Below are 15,792 nucleotides of genomic sequence, written 5' to 3'. Positions count from 1 at the left end.
TACTACATGTAAATAAGAAACCACCTATACTTGTAGGGTAGTTACCAAATATGAAAAAAAAAGCAAACAGGTATGTCTCATCTTAACCACTAAAATTACTGACTTATCTAAAATTTCCAGATTCACAGAAGTGCCCTAAGATATAGCATAATGTGCATGGATTCTCCAAATTAATGAATTGTTTATTAAAAATACATTAAATCATTGGCACTTAACAAATGGGACCCCCACAGATCTCCCCAATTATACTAGTTACTATGACTCAAAGTAAATCAAAATCGTCAATGATCGAAATCCATTCTACAAGACCACACAGTCACTATCCTCACAGCTAAGAGCCTAATTTGGCCTGTATCTGAACTCAGAATAAGTGATAGTTCATAGTGGAATACCACAATGTTAAATGCTGCAGTCCCACCCATCAAAGTTCATATACCCATTAGTATGAAACTGTTGGCTCTATCCAATCAACCATGGATAACTATACTGCTATTCCACATTTGATTGGTATAGTTGGTTCATTCACTATCTTTTTTTCTGTATTTTAGGGAAGGGTCTGCAGGGTGTTCAATGTCTCACTACTGATCAGACTCATAGTGATCCGCTTGTTTACAGCCTCCCAGGAGCTGGGATTACAGGTGTGCACCCCCACGCCCAGTCTCAATTGCCATCTCAGTGTGCCCCAGGGACGGGGCTGGTACAGGAGGCCTGGGGATCAAACCTTTGGCCACTGCAGCTGCTTGCAGGCACTTTTAATCTGCTGAGCTGTTTGGCTGACCCTGTTCATTAACTATTTAAACAACCTCTTGGCTGCAGTGTGCCTTCCTCTCTAAAGGAACACAATACACCTTTACACAGCTATCTATGCCATACTTCAACAGCCTTATTATCACGTACAGTCTTGGCAAGCATGATCTGTATTACACACACTTTTCTCCCATATCAGAAATACAGTCTTTTACTGATGTCATCTTCCTCCAAGGACAGTAACTGGAAACACTCATTTTAAACATACAAGTTCTCACAAAGGAACTCAAAAAAAGGAGATGAGCTTTGTCCCATACATAAGGCAGGGCTCCACCCTTTTGGATTAAATCTGGAACAGTAGTTGATAAACCATGCCTGACATTGCAAAAAACGACTGTTGACCTCTCAGTACCTACAACATTCTTTAGTTCTTCATGGGCTCTGGAAACAAAGTGTTCTTCATTTATAAACTTTATTTAAATCCATGTATTCTATTACATACAAATAACCTACTTTAAATGCTCCAGCTCCAACAAAAGGCTCTACAGTCTATCTAAGCTAGAATACAGCAGACATTCTTTTTTTATGTATTTTAGTACAGGGTCTACAAGGTCTCATGACACAATCAGTAGTGATCCTCCTGTTTTCAGCCTCCCAAGTGCTGGGATTACAGGTGTGCACCAGTCTCAGTGGCTGTCTCAGCGCACCCTGGGGACTGAGCTGGCACAATACACTGGGGATCAAACCTAGTCCCTGTGCCTGTCTGCAGCACAGGTGCATTAGTCTGCAGAGCTATTTGGCCAGCCCACCACAGACATCCTTATTACTGCCTTCAGGGACTCCTTCACTGTAAAGCTTTGTCAACTTCCTCTCAAGTGTCCTGGAGTCTCTGGACTACCCATAATGGTCATGAGCTACTCGGAGTTTTCTTATGCATAAAACTGCTCTCCTCAGCCAGTGCTGTGCACCAACACAGCAGGAGCTGCTGCCCACATCTTAGCCATTCTTGGAAATAGAGGGGTTTTCTTTGGGGGGGGGAGAGTTATGGGGGAGAGTTATGACCTTTATTGAACTTATCCAGCAGAGTGGAAATAATATCTGTACAAAACCAAATGTTTGTCACTATAATTTCTGCATTACAATTAAAATCCAGGGGGAACTACCCGCTCGGGCCCCCCTCCTGTCCCTCTCTTGGACAGGAGCTTTCTTTCTCTCAATAAATATATTTTGCTCATAAAAAATAAAATAAAATAAAATCCAAACAGTTTTTTAAAAAAATCCAAATAGTTTTAAAAACAGTCAGCTCAATCAAAACCCGTTACTTCAGGATCAACAGCTTCTTTGAAGCCCCACTAACACTTAAATATAGTTAAGACTCGAATGCAGAAATTTGGTTGGCTGGAAAGATAATTAAACTTCCATCTTGCTCCAATAGAATTATAAAAAGGCAAAATTGTGTTTTTTACAGAGATACAGTCACTGGAATCACCAACACCGGACAGCTGTTAAAGAGCATGACAGTCCTGAGATAATCAGAATCCAGCCCTCCTCTACACATCCTTTCTGTTGTTCTTTCTTCCCAAAGACTTGTGGATACGTGGGATGACACCACCTCCTGCAACTGTAGCTTTGATGAGCGGGTGCAATTCTTCATCCCCACCAATGGCAAGTTGCAAGTGCCGAGGGGTGATGCACTGTGCCTTCAGGTCTCTGGATGCATTTCCTGCCAGTCCAAGCACCTCCGCCGCGAGGTGCTCCAGGATGGCCACGCTGCACAGGCGGCCTGGCCCCTACACACCCGTGGCTGGTCATCCTGGACTTCAGGTGTGGATGGAGGCAGCCCACGGGGAAGTGCAGACTGGCCCTCCGCGAGGGGGAAACTGCCTTCCCCTTGGCCTTTCCGGAGTCCCTCCCAGCCTTCCCGCCTGCCATTTCCAATTCCGCTGAGGCCCAAGCACGCAGGTAGCGAACAGGCCAGTTGGACATGCAGCGAGGCCCATCACTACTCGCCAGCTGCACCGGGATTCAAACTGCAGGAAACAGAGCTTCTTACAAGCCCCGAATCCTTCACTCAGCATCCTCATTCCACCTTGAGTCATAGAAGTAACATCCTGCAGTCACCACCGAGCAAGCAGGAACTCTTGGCTGTAGAATGGAAAGAAACCTGGTCCCTGGGGCGGATTCCACTTCAGAAAACTCTGTCCTCAGTTGTTTTAGATAGTATGACGCCGGGGGAGGATAAACTTTTCCTAAGCTGCAAGGATAACTGGCAAATCCCTGAGGTTCGCCTGAGTAATAGCAGCAGGAGTTAATACACTTAGCATTATTCCTCAGGCATAAGGAAAGTGATCCCAGATGGAAAAGCAGAACGCTGGAATGAATAAAAAGCAATGAAAACAGTAAACATATGGGTGAATATAACTGAACATTACCATAAAAATCTATAATAATATCATGAGGTTTCAAATACATGTAAAATGAAAACAGCAGTAACAATGCAACAGAGTATACACACCAAATGAGAGTTAATATGTTCCAAAGTTCCTCCATTATTTAAAAGGAAAGTATTTTAAAGAAAAATAAGAATAAAAAAAGGAAAGTAAACTTTGGAGAGGATGGTATGGTGTTGAACAGCAGAGAGACAGCCTTTCTGAGACTTGGTGTCTAGAACGGAATACAGAACATGAGGAAGAGAAGAGTAGTGAACACTAGTGAAGTGGGTCCCCAGAAGCAGCAAGGGCCTGAAGTGAGAGGTGAAGTCCACAGGGAGACCAAAGAGAGAGACGTCAATGCAGACAAGGGAGGGGACAAGTGGCACTTTCTTCCGAGCCCTAACTCACCGTGTGGAAGGAGCGGTTCCAACCTGCAGATGCACAGTGAGCCCTGCAACCCTAGAGGCCTCCGCAGAGAAACACACCAGTGGCAGAGCAGTGCACGGTGGAATGCCATGGCTGGTGAGTTTCTCAGGTTCAGGCGCCCCCAGGAGAAGGCAAATGGCCAGTAGCCATCTTTCAGAGAGGCCAATTGAGCTCAGAGCAGCTGCAGAAAGATGACAACTCTCAGTGTCGAGGGGAAGTGGAAAAGAATTCTAGTCATCAGAAGTCAGGAGCCAAGTTCAAGCCAGCAGGGTGCTGAGTTCACACCAGCCGGAGGCACACAGACTACTGTAGGCTGAACAAATTGGATGAGCCTCACAGTACAAAACCAGTCTGAATTTCAGTACGACCACAGGTAAAGGCCTGATAGTATTAGCCCCTACCCCACCATAAATCTATGGCCGGCTTGCTAGAATTAGTCAACCTGAATCTGGACTCTGTCTGTCCACTCTAGCCACCAGTGACAGCAAAGCCACCTATCCTGAAGTGGACTTTTTTGCTTCCTTTTTTTTTTTTTTTGTTCTTTTTTGTTTATGTTTTTTATGTTTTTGTTTTTGTTTTTGTTTTTTAATGTATTTAGTACAGGGTCTCACTATACAGATCGAACTCATAGTGATTTTCCTGTTTTCAGCCTCCCTAGTGCTGGGATTACAGATACGCACCACCACGCCTAGTCTCAATTCCCATCTCAGTGAACCCCAGGGGCGGGGGCTGCACGGGACACCAGGGATCGAACCCCAGTCCCTGCATCTGCCTAAGCAGGTGCTTTAATATGCTGAGCTATCTGGCCAGCCCTCTTCTTTATGTTTTGCTACTCTATTTTTTTTTCTTTTTTGCTCTTATCTTTTTTGCTCATATCTCTTATATATATAAACATCGTTTCTAATTTGTGGGTGTGTTTTTTGTTTTTTGTTTTCAGTACCAGGGATTGAACTCAGGACCTTGCGCTTGCCAGGCAAGCACTTATTCTACTGAGCCATCTCCCTGGCCCTCTAATTTGTTGTTCTCTTTATTTTACCCTTATTTCCCTCCTGTCTCCTTTACCAGTTTCACAAAGTTCATGTAATCTTCCTTTACCCTCCAGCCTTGCTTCTAATCTCTCCCTTTTCTTCTGTTTCTCTACATTTTCCCACTAACCCCCTTTTAAAATTTCTTCCAGAAGATAAAATCCCCATTGTAAGGGCATATACATTGTATAAAAGTTGCTGGTTTGTTTTAGGTTTTTGTGTACATGTGTGCAGGGTCTCATTATGCAGCTTGGACTCGTAATGATCCTCCTGTTTTCAGCCTCCCCAGCACTGGGATTACAGGCATGTACCACTACGCCCGGACTCTGTTGCCAGCTCAGCACACCCAGGGATGGGGCCAGCGCAGCCTATGGTGCCAGGGATCAAACCCCTGCCCTTGCACTTGCCTAAGCAGGCACTCTGCTGAGTTATCTTGCCAACCCTTGCTTTAGTTTTTTTATAAAATCAAAAATATAGCTCAGGGGCTGGTGAGATGGCTCAGTGGTCTAGGGTACCTACTTGGAACAAGCTTAGCAAAGCTCAGGGACTTCGGTTCAATCCCCCAGCACCACATGCCAGCCAGCCCCGCCCCCTGGTGGGCTGAGCTGGCCACACACACACACACACACACAAATAAATAAATAAATAAATAAATAAATAAAAATTTAAAAAATATATATAGCTCATATGGTTAAAGGTGACAAATTAATAGTTACCATAGTTTGTCATTTTATAGGATGTGTTTGATGCTATAGTTATTGCTTATTGTACTTCTTTAACCAAAGTGACGTAATTATTTAAATCAGCTGTTCCTCCTGGTATTCCAAGACAGACTGTTTAATGATCATAAAGAATACTATAGGCTAGTGCCGAAGAATCAGGGCTAGGCCAAATAGGCAGCAATTTTTCATCCACAAAAAGTTGAAGAGGTAAGAGATTACAATAAACTGAAAACCAAAAAGGCAGCTACACCAGGAAGACATCTCTGAGATGTAGTCATTTCCTAAGGGTTCTAAATACTAACAATAATGCAATTATTGTTATATTAAATTGCAATATAAGCAATGTATAAGCATCAACACCAAAAACAAACTAGAAAAATAGAAAATGAAAAAACACGTAAGCAAGATGCAACCTTAGACTTTCAACTCACCAAAGGCAAACTTATGGGCAATGAGGGGAACAGTAGGGAAACCACCTACCTGGACTCGCTGAACTTATAACAACAGAAAGAACAAAGAAAATGAATGAATCCCTCAGATAACTATAAAGATGGTGGCCAAAAGGAAAGACAAGATTAGTTACTCTAGAACAGATACAGTTAAAAAATCTAGCGGGGCTTATGAAAATGATAGAAACCATAAGCAATATAGGAAAGAAATGAAACTCATAAAACATTCAGACATGCAAGAGATTAAAAATTACTGAAAGTATACAGCGCAGAATGAGCTAATGTGAAGACAGACTATCAGATGTAGAAAACAGGATAGTACTTAGCAATCATGAAAAGGAAGAGTTCTTGAAAATAACAAGGGGCCACAAAATGATCAATCCAACAGCAGCTAGATGATGCAAAAGAAAAACATAAGATGAACTGGAGGTAATGAAAAGCTTGACATAGTGTAAATGACCAAACCCCATTTCTAGAAGTAATGACAGAAAACTTCAGAATCATGAAAAAAGAATTTGACAGACAGATAGACATAAATTCAAATTAGCCATGATCAAAAAAATTTATACAGCAAGGAATATAACAGTCAAGGTTCTGGAAATTTAACACAATAATACAATACTATAACCTGTTAAATTTGATCCCTGGTATGAAAAATTAAATAAAATCTGTTAGAAAAAAAAGAAAGAAATAACCTTTAAATGAAAGCCCATGAAAATCACAGCTGACTTCTCAATAATAATCCATCAGTCAAGGAGAGCTTGCAGTGAAGTATTTCAAGCCCTAATACAAAACAACCTCCAACCTAAACTGATGTACACATCAAGGCTATCTCTCAAAATTGATGGAGAAATAAGATACTTCCCTGGGGGGGGGGGAACCTGAGGAAATTTATGACCACCAAACCAGCACTTCAAACTACTCAGAAGGACATTCTAGAAACATGTAAGAGCTACAATTCTGTGAACCCCAACACAATGAAGCCAGCAGCCATGGCAAGCAATTAAACAGTGGGGAACTAGAAGAAATGAACAACAGGAAAATAACATGCCAAGGACAAGTGAACGCAGAATTAGGTATAATAACCAACGTTAATGGTCTCAATTAACCAATCAAAAGAAACAGACTATGGCTGGGGAGATAGCTCAGTAGTCTAAGAAGGGCATGCCTGGCCAGTGCAAGGACCCAGGTTTGATCCCTGGTACCACATCCCATGCCAGCTCCAACAACAAGACAAGTTGTGGTGGCACACACCTGTAACCCAGCACTGAGGAAGATGAGACAGGATTACCATGAGTCCAAGCTGCATATTGAGACCCTGTGCCAAATAAATAATTTTTTAAAACAAGAAATAGACTGGCAGAATATACAAGATCTAAAAATATGCTGGATACAAGAAACATGTTTAACTCTAAAAGAAATTCATACACTGAAATTTCAAGGATGGAAAACAATACTCCACATGACAAAAACCTAGAAAGAGGCAGAGGTAGCAATTCTTTGGAGACAAAGTGGATTTTAAGTAAGGTTGATTAAGAGAGACAAAGAAAGTCATTATAAGCTTATAAAAAGAAACAAAAAGGAAGAGCTAACAATAATAAATATATATGTACCAAAGACAAGCACATGCAACTATATAAAAGAAAAATTAATGACCATGAAAAACCAAATAAGCACTAACATAATTACAGTGGGGGACCTCAATACCCCAATGTCACAAATAGATGAATGAGATTAAAAAAATCATCAAAGAAATACCAGAACTAAACCAAGCTTTTGAACAACTGGACTTAGTAGATGTCTACAGAATGCTCCACCACACATCAAAATATATATTCTTCTCAGCTGTACATGGGATACTCTCCAAACTAGCCCATGTGCTAGCTCATAGAACACGCTTAAGAAAATGCAAAGGAATTCACATTGTGCCATGCATATTAACAGACGATAGTGCAATTAAATTGGAAATCAATGGTAAAAGGAACCATAATAACTTCACAAACATATAGAAATTAAATAACATCCCCCCAAACAAGGAGACAAAATACAGTATGCAGGTTTTAATCACTAAATGATAATGCCAGTACAACATACCAGAACAAATAAGGCACAATGAATGCAGTCCTATGAGAGAAATTTATAGTGATGAATTCCCACATCAGAAAAATACAAGAAGCTCAGAAAAATAACCTAATGTTGAACTTCAAACTTCTAGAAAAATAAGAGCAAATCAAGTCTAAAGTTCATACAAAGGAGGAAATTATAAAGATCAGAGCAGAAATTAATGCAATGACAAGAAAACAATAAAAAGATTCAATGAACTCAATAGTTGGTTCTTTGAAAAATTAAATAAAATTAACAAACCCTTAGCAAAACTTATCAAAAAAAGAAAGAAAGGAAAAAGAAAAGGCTAAAACTCATGAAAATGGAAAAGAAAGTGGTAAATTACAACAGGCCCTGCAGAAATCCAGATCATCTATCCATACTTTGAGAACTTGAATTTCAATGAGATAGAAAACAGAAGAAATGGACATATTTCTAGATACATATGAATTACAAAATCTAAATCAAAAAAAACATAGAAATTGCAAGTAAACCAATATTAATTAATGAAATTGAAGGCACAATTTTAAAGCTACCAACAAAGAAAATGCCAGGTTCTCAGCATTTCACTGCCAAATTCTACAAAATCTTTAGTGAAGATCTAATGATATGACTCCTCAAACTCTTTAATAAGATTGAAAGGAAATCTCATTCCTTGAAGGATTATCCTAATACCAAAACCAGAGGAAGATCCAACCAAAAAAGAGAACTACAGGCTAATCCCTGCATTGAATATAAATTTAAAAAATCTTCAATAAGACACTGGCAAACAGAATGCAGCAAATCATCAGAAAGATTATATATCATGATCAAATAGGATTCATCCTAGAAATGCAAGGATGGTTAAATATATGCAAATCAAAAAATGTAAGGCACCATATTAAACGAATCAAGGGCAAAAACCACATGATCATATCAATTGATGCAGGAAAAGAATTTGAAAAAGTCCAATATCTATTTATGATTTAAAAAGAAAAACTACACAAAACTGGAATAGAATCTTTATCTCAATGTGATAAAGGCTATCTATAACAAACCAACAGCTAATACTAAATAAACAAAAACTGAAAGCTTTCACTCTAAAATCAGGACCAAGACAAGGATTTCCATTGTCACCACTCTTATTCAATACATGTCTGGAAACATTAGCCAGAGCAATTAGACCAAAAAAAAGAGAAATAAAAGGAATAAGGATAGGAAAGGAAAAAGTTAAATTATCACTATTTGCAGATGATATGATACTCTATGTAGAAGACCCAAAAAACTCAACCAAAAGATTTCTAGACTTAATAGCCAAATTCAGTAGCATCATAGCAGAATACAAAGTCAACACTCAAAAATCAATAGCTTTTGTGTACTCAAACAACAAATTCACTGAGAGACAGATTAGAAAAACAATACTTTTTACAATAGCATCCAAAAAAATGAAATACATAAGAATCAATCTAATGAAGGGAGTAAAATACCTTTACAAAACACTAAAATGCTCTGAAAATGGAGACTGAGAAGGATATTGGAAAATCAAAAGCTACCGACTGTTCTTGGAAGAACCATTATAATGAAAGCAACCATACTTCCAAAATTTATATACAGAATTAATGCAATTCTGATCAAAGGGCTGGTAGTATATCACACAGAGTTGGAGAAAATGTACAAAAATTTATTTGGATCCAGAAACAGACCTAGAATAGCAAAAGCAGTTCTGGGGAACAAAGGCAAGGTAGGGGATACCACAAACCTGACCCAAAAAAAAAAAGATTTTTAAAATTTTAAATATTTGGAAACTATAGGTTATGGAATTAAATTCCACTGAATTTGTATGTCTGTAGTGGTCTGAGATGTTGAACATTTTCCCGTGTATTCACAGGCTACTTCTACTTCTTCCGAGAAGTGTGTATTCATTTCAGTTGCCCATATTTTGCTGGAATCTTTTATTTGAGGGTCTAATTTTTTTTTAGATCTTTGTATAATCTAGATATTAGTCCTCTGTCTGAGGAATAGCTGGAGAAAATGTCCCTTCTGTACACTGTCTCTTCACTGTGTTAGTTGTTTCCCTTACTGTATAGATGCTTTCTAATCTGATATGGTCCCACTCCTTGACTCTTGATGGTATTTTTTGTGCAACTGTGGTGGTTCTGTTCAGAAAGGCCTTGCTCACACTTACATCTCCTTCAAGAGTTATATCTGTTGGCCAGGAATATAGCTCCGTGGCACAAGCACCTACCTGGCAAGCACAAGGTCCTGAGTTTGATTCCTGGTACCAAAAAGGAAAAAAAAATTTACATTTATTTTATCTTCTAGAAGATTATTTCTCTTGTTACAGTTAGATCTTTGATTTATTTTGGTTTGGATTCCATAAAAAATGGCAATTATTAAGAAATCAAATAGTAACAAATGCTGGATTAACTGCAGGTAAAAAAGGAAACTTCTGTAATCTGGTATAATCACTAAGGAAATCAGTATGGAAATTCTTCAAGAAACTCAAACTATTTTTTACATTCCAATCAACCTAGCTATTCCTCTTAATTCCTGAAAGAATTACTAACATATTACAGCAATATATGATATCCATGTTTATAGCAATACAACTCATAATGGCTAAATCTTGTATGCAGCCTATATGTGTATCAACAGATAAATGGATAAAGAAAATTATATATATATATATATATATATATATATATATATATACACACACACACACACACACACACACACACACACACAAAATGGAATACTACTCTACCATAAAGAAGGGTAAACCTGAGCTATTTCTGGGGCAATAAATGCACTTTGAGATCATAATATTAAGTTGAACAAGTCAGACACACAAGCTTAAGTATAACATGATTTCTCTTACAGGAAAAACCCAAAGGTAAATAATTATAGAGCACAGGAAAAGATAGGGGAAAAGGGATTTTAACAATTAACATGTGAAATGTCATGGACATGTGCCAGCTCCCCACAATGGATGTGGTTATTGACAATAAAATAAAATGCCACTAAGTGCAATGGAATCAAAGACCTGCAGAATCTCAAGATATGGGTATCCTGTGAGACTACTTAATGTTTGCTTTCTTTTCTCCTTGGGAAGCCAAACAGAAGCAGCAAACTCTGTCAACTGCTTCTCACCAAAACTTTGCTTTTCTCTGTTTACAATTCCCAAGATTTTGGTTAACTTTCACTCCTCCAAGGGCTTCATGAAAAAAAATAAATAAAACTTTCAGGTTGGTGATACAACTCAGCACAGAACATTTGCATAGCAGGCACTAGGTTCTGGATTTGATCCCCAGCACCACAAAAAAATAAAAACAAAAAGTGAATAGAAATCCAAATAAATGACATCTCCTTTCACTATTTGGTTTTATACTTAAAACGGTCTCTGGTCTTCTCTGGAGAGCAAAATAGTAAGGTGACCCTTGCTAAAAGGCAAGAAACACAGAAAAGAGGAGGCTGATGCTATCAAAGAGCAAATGCACCTCTGTGAAGCCTCAGAGCCACAGCCTTGACCATGGTGAGGTTTCCTTTGGCTCTAGCAAGAACTTATCCTTTCCTAAGTAGTCTGTTCCCTCTCTGAAGATGCCTCTGTAAGTTTACAACCAACCTAAGAAATTTTCCTTGCCCCAAGAAAATCCTTCCCTCTCCTGTCAAGACCAGATCCCTGCTTGCTCAGACTATAGTCTCAATTAAGCTTGCCCTGACCTCACACTGAACCCATTTCTTGGCCAAACCCAGCCAGAGTCCCATTCCAGCAATACCATCTGCTGCAGCTGGCTGCCACAATGCAAGTCAACTGCTGTGCATCACACAAAACCCTGTCTTCCCACACAGTGCTTTGGCTCCAAATTCCAGGTTCCCTGTTTATATTCATTTAACACCACAGCAAATTGTAATATTCAAGACTATTAGGTGAAGCTTAAATGTACTAGGTTAGTATTAAGTTCAAAACCTTCCCAACTATTCACCTTTCTTGCCTGTATATTTTTCAACTAAAAGAGGTATCATTAAGGAGCAGTAAACAGTGGGAAAATTATGTCCTTATTATGAGCTAAGCCAATACCCACTTATCTCCCAGTGCTGAGATTTGACAGAAGATGGATGCAAGAATAGAGATGGGCTCAGGAGACTTAGAAAGGGCTTTCTATATCTTCCCCCTAAATCTAAAATGATTATGTCTGCAGAGAAAACTGGCATTATGTAGCAACCCAGCTGCCGAGTTGGAAGAGGAAAAGAGAGACACATACACAGATCTTCTCTAGACAATGCAACATAACAATTCGAAATACAAAAACAAAAGAAAGATACACAGAGACAGAAACAGAGACTTGGACCATTCTAAAAAGACAGATCCAAGACCTGTTTGGATATACTTACTATATGAAGGTTTTTAAAAAAGTAGGACACCACTCATAAGCACTGATATTTAAAGTGCAGTATCCTACTGTTGTAGTTTGGACTCTGATCACACAGTTCCCTATGCAAAAAGGTTTATAAACAGAAATGTGCTTTTCACAGTTGTGGAAGCTGAAAGTTCAAGATCAAGATGCCAGTACAGTTGGGTTCTGGTGAGGACCCTCTTCTATGCTTCCGCCAGCTGAGCTGGAACTGCACACTCACGTGGCAGGTGGAGCAAAGGTGCTCTCAGGGGCCTATTTTATAAGAACACTAATCCCATTCATGAGAGCTCCTTTCTCAAGATCTAATCACTTTCCTGTAGGTCCCACTTCCCAACAGCATCATGAGGTTATGATTCCATCACATGACTTTTGGGGGAACACATTCATGTTAAGCTTCTCATTGTATTAGTTACCTGTTTTTATATTAGTGGTATAAAACCTACAGTGGCAGAAGACAGAAAGCTAAGCTCCCACAAAACAGAACAAGTGCGAGGGAACAAGAAAGCTTTTATTGCAAGCTAGCCCATGACCATGAACAATGTCCTAGGCTCTTGAGTCTGGACCTACAAGATGTCAGTGCCAGCCTGAACTTTGCTTTCAGGTTATATACTTTTCAGGCTTCCATAGTAACCACATTGCCTCATTACCCCATTTTCAAGAATTTTACACAATTGCCATAAGGTTTACATTTCCCAGATATTGTTGACCATCTGCCTGTCATGGATCAGTGTGGTTTAATGTTTGTCCTACTCCCCAACTTATTTTAACTATTTGTTCCTATTTTGGAACAAATTTTGGGGTCCTATTTTTGACCCTGGTTTTCCCTAAGTGGGTTTATGGTTAGCTACATGGGAAGGGGTAAAAGAGTTTGAATGAACTTCAGTGACCTTTCCTTAATGGAATCCCTTTTGCCTCATCAAAACAATGATCATCTCAGTTTCACTGGATCATGAATAGGCTCTTACAGTGATCTCACAGGATGCAGGCAAGACAGCAACAGGTGCTGGCAGCATTCCAAGGTATCGCTGAGGAAATAAATGCTTCCAACTTCACTTGCACAGTTGTTCTCAAGGTTTGTTTCCTTGCTGACTGTTAGCCAAGGGCTTTTCACAGTTCCTTTTTATTTGAGGCTCCCTAACTTGCAGTTTACTTCATCAAAACAAGCAAGTCAAAAAAAAAAAAGTACCAAGAAGACTAAAATCACACCCTTTCATAATCTAGTCTCAGAAGGGACGTCTCTTCACTTCTGACATATATTCATTGGAAGCCAGTCATTAGGTGCAGCCCAGACACAAGGGGACAAGATGAGTGTGAATACCAAGAAGTGGATCACTGGGAGCCCTTTTTGAAAGCTGCCTGCCCCACCCATGAAGATCATGGGTGAGAAACAGAGGATATATTTTGACAATTCTAAGCACATCCTACATTGACTTTATATAATAACCCAAACAGAAATATCTATGCTTGAGACTTGGGATGTTAAGTCATTTTGAATCATCTGGCCAAACAATGCTAAAGATGGTCCCATATAAAGTCACTGTACCATCAAAGACCTTTACTTTACTGTGAGACAGGTGAGACTTAGCACAGTATATGTTTTAATCTCCTCAGCTCATCTTTTTCCTTTGGAAAACTGCCCCCTTTTCCATCCCACATAATTCTGATGAAACTGTTAATCACTCTACTCTTCCCAGGCTTCAGTTAGTTAATGATGGACAAAAAGCACAGATACACGAGTCAGGCAAGGCCAGACTCTAACCATGCAATATGATACAAGGATGCTGAGAGGGGAGGTTTCATTGCTCTTCATTTTGAATCATGAATCATTAAAAAATGGAAGCTTACAGCAATCAAGAGCCACTTTCCCCACCACATGAAAGGATTTATTGGTAGAATTAAGGGAAAGGAGGACAATGATACCCTTTAAGCCCCTATAAAGAATCATGTAGCATGCTCTCTGCTTCTCCTAATTACATGATCCAGTAAATCATATTTTGCTCAAGTTGGTTGGATTTCTGACAATTTCTTATAACCCAAAGAATCCTGACTGACACATTTGCTTCAGGATGTCTCTTCCTACAAATTAATATCTCTGTGTAGCTCTCAAATACAGCAGAATTACGGAAATTATTTGTTGAAGTACACCTTTCTAGTTTGCATACAATCATACTGTTTCAGAACTCTGTACGGGAAAGATCCTCAAATCTGTATAAATTCTACAAATTCCACTGGCTGATGAAGCCAGTCAGTATGGACAATCACTAATCCATATTAATTCAGATTGCCATAATAAGTACCATAGACTAGTAGACTCATAAACAAGAGAAAAACAATTTATAGTTCTGGATACTGGAAGTCCAAGGTGTCACACGGTTAGGCTCTGGTGAGGACTCTCCTTGAAATTTGTAGTGTGACAAATGTTTTTAATTGGATTTTGTTGGGGCATAATCAGCATAGCATAAAACTGAATCATTTAATAGGCATTAGCAAATTCACAGTTATGTAATTATCAAAACAATCTAGTTTGAAAACATTTTTTCAGTCTGCAGACTATCTTTCCCTCTGGCAACCACAGAAACCACTGTGGTATTTGATACATTCTGTCAGATTGAGAAGCCGGAAGCTTGGCTGGAAGCTTGGCCAGAAGCATGCCTGGATCTGTTTGTCCATCCCAGGCCTTAGGGTATGGAGGAACTGCAACCTGCAGTGGAGTGCTGGTCTTCCACATAGGAGGAAGAGAGAGGCTTGATGGACACCAGAGCTGTTGCTCCTCCTCCGCTCTTTGTATGGACTAAGCCTCCACTAACTGTGAGCTAAGTAAACATTTCCTTCCTTTTTTTTTTTTTTTTTGTTTTGTTTTGTTTTGTTTTTTGGTGTGCGGGGGGTTTTTTGTTGTTGTTGTTGTTGTTGTTTTGTTGTTTTTTTTTTTTTGGCGGTACCAGGGATTGAACTCAGGACCCTGTGCTTGCCAGTCAGGCCCTTATTCTACTCAGGTATCTCCCCGGCCCTCCTTCCTTCATTTTTGGTGTTGGTATTTTGTCCCAGCAATGAGTGAAAAGTAACTGAGACAATCACTAATCCACTTTCTGCTCCTATGTTGAGAATATTCATAAATCCATGATTGCTTGAGTTTAGTTTCTTTCATCAGAATATTTTGAAATTCACCCACATTTTAGTGTACTCAGTATTGTACTATTCTTATGCCTGATCATGTATCATTGTACCACCTTGTACAGATCATCTTTGACTGATGGAGCGGTCTCAATGAAGCTAACCTAAATTATGAGTATCAGAAACCAGAAGGGCTTCTCCTACACTATCAAACACCATAGCTTGGCCTGACAGTACTGTGTTCCCTCAGGAGAGAGTACTGCCTGCCTATCATTAACCTAGTGTAGTGGTTGATACAGTGTGTCAACTTGAGAGGTTTAGAAGTTTAATTAAGTGACTCAGCAGAGAGCCAGGGTTCTTACTTTGTAAACATCCTCATC

The 15,792-nt window shown here is 39.3% G+C and overlaps 1 pseudogene; it reads right to left on the bottom strand.

The window, feature by feature from the left end:
• Window positions 1–2,297: 2,297 nt before the first annotated feature.
• Window positions 2,298–2,679, bottom strand: LOC105743148 (annotated as a pseudogene).
• Window positions 2,680–15,792: the final 13,113 nt, after the last annotated feature.

The sequence above is a fragment of the Octodon degus genome, unplaced genomic scaffold (genome assembly GCF_000260255.1).
Source record: "Octodon degus isolate 3935 unplaced genomic scaffold, OctDeg1.0 scaffold00102, whole genome shotgun sequence".
Classification (NCBI taxonomy): domain Eukaryota; kingdom Metazoa; phylum Chordata; class Mammalia; order Rodentia; family Octodontidae; genus Octodon; species Octodon degus.
Note: the sequence above shows the minus strand (reverse complement) of the source record. Positions and strands in the feature narration are given on the sequence as shown.